The following is a 2,445-nucleotide window of genomic DNA, read 5'->3' as shown; positions in this document are numbered from 1 at the left end:
TTGGCCTTCGGGGCTGTGTTCGAACTGAAATCACTTTCTCTTCATTCAATGCACATTGTTGACTCTCTCCTAATGAAATATTTGTTAAGATTTAGAGCGCTGCTGTCACTAATGGGAAACATTTTTGACATAATCGCCATAGAAATTTTTCATTATTATATATACCAAAGGCCTTCAAAAGATAACAAAGCGAAAGTAAGCAGTCGTGCGGGATATATTTGAATCAATGTTGACCAAAAGAAGCCATGACTGATCAAATCCTTTGCTCCCAAAACAAATGTACTTTGATCCGAGTTCTCTAAAGCGACATGAGAAAAAAGATTAATGCAAATATTGACTGCCTGGTAACTTTTCTCACAATTATTAGTATATTTTGCTGTGGATTTGGAGTTTGCTGGTACTTCATGAACCTTGTGCGGGATCATTTATACATGCGTTCTATTAAGTCTGTAAAATTTACTCGTTGTTTATCAAAAGCCGTCCAATTCAAAGAATTTATTGTAATGCAAAGTGAAATTTGAATGTGCATATACTCTTTTTGTATGGGATTGTTTCTCGATAATCTTTTCTTTGGACATTTAATTCTATGATGCTAAGTTCATAGACTGGGTACAATTTCTAACTCCCAATTGTATTTCATATTGCCGTAAGAAACAAATGAAATGCATTGAATTACCCATTCAAGGAATCGGACTCTCTCTCTCTCTCTCTCTCTCTCTCACCAATCAGTAGTAAATAGCTTAATATTTACTTTCTTATTATTATTTTCCTTCTTTCTTATTTGTTTTGTTTACCTTTAAACAATGTTTTCACACACTTAACTATTTTTGTTTGGCTCAAGAAATGTACTAGTATATCATGCCTTATAATAATTGCCTTGAAATTGTAAGGAGACGTATTTATAGACTCTCCGTGTTGCCTAATCCCATTCAATTATCTATTGAATAAAATATTGTTTAAACTAAATAAAATCCCTGGACATTTTTTTTTCTGGAATTTTCTTGATCTCCATAAATAATTCAATATTTGGCAGATTTGAAACTGCACACGAGTCAAAATTCAAGAAACTGTTCCATAATTTGCAAGGTGTAGCTATACTAAAATAGTGATATTGAAATCTTAATAATAGCTTGTAAACGGGCCAGAAATCTCTTTATGCTCTGTCTCCCGTTTGAGGACTGTATACAGAGACTGGCGCATGCCTCAAACGCACGTGCAAAAGAGTGAAAGTTTGCACGCGCCTCTTGTAAAATTAGAAAAACGTGCACTTATGGCAGGTGCATTGCAGCATTGTTTTGCTGGGTCATTCGACCGTGTACTTTTAAAAGTTTATGCTGACATTCAGTATCTTGAATTACAAATGATATCAGTTTCATTCGTCGGTAACTTTACAATTATTTTGTACATAAAGAAATTAATCTAAAACACCAACAGCTTTCATCATCATTATATATTTTAAAAAAATAAATAAATAAAAATATTTTCATGTGTAGTCATATAAATATAGGTTCCATAACTACTGCGAGTTAGTAATCGGTTTTTCTTTCAATAGGCACGAGGCTTGCAGATTGTCTCTTGGAAAAAAAAAATTAAGGAAATGAGTTTTAGAAAACCGGTTGTTTTGGAACCTGTTCCATTATACAAATTTGCTGGGTATAGTTGGGTTTGTTGTTGTGAACGCCTTGCCTTCAGCTGATGACAAGTATTGGATATATACATTTACATGCAATAGACAGATCTGTCGAAATGAAATAGACACGGGAAAAGTTCGAAGAACATCGTCCCAGGTTTTTCTTAACATGTTAAAGAGCAACTACACCGAAGTGATGGGGAAAAAGTACTTACATTTCTATGTTACAAGCACTAATTTTCTCTCCACATTGAATAGTTTTAGATGTCATATGGTTTAGATATATTTAAGAGTTAAAATAAAACAATTTCTATTCAACATTACTATGAAATAAGACGGGGGACCCCCCCCCCCCCCCCCTAACAATAGATAAATAGAAAAGGAAGTAAATTCTATATGATCACTCATACGAAATCAATTTGAGAAATACAAAATTAGAAATACGCGATATCACTTTAAATTTCAAACAATATAACTCGGGGAGAAAAAATGGGGAAAAGATGATACACGTGTTTTATTCCCGTTCTAGAGAAAAGATATTTAAATACAAACGGTCAATTGAAGCAAAATGATCGATCATTATCAGATATCAAATAAAGTTTGGAAATGACACGTGTCAGATTTTATGTAATCACAAAATATTGTGCAGTTAAAAATAATAAACATCAAAACACGTGTTGTAAATCGTTTCCTCCCATATAATTAGTAGTGGTATCGGACATGGTTACAAAAAATAAAATAAAAAATAGTATTAAAAAAATCATGTTTTTTTCTGCTATTAATTTTTTTAATTATCTTTTGATCAATATTTCCAT

Source organism: Ostrea edulis, chromosome 1, assembly GCF_947568905.1.
Source record: "Ostrea edulis chromosome 1, xbOstEdul1.1, whole genome shotgun sequence".
NCBI classification, from domain to species: Eukaryota; Metazoa; Mollusca; class Bivalvia; order Ostreida; family Ostreidae; genus Ostrea; species Ostrea edulis.
This window is presented reverse-complemented; position numbering follows the sequence as displayed.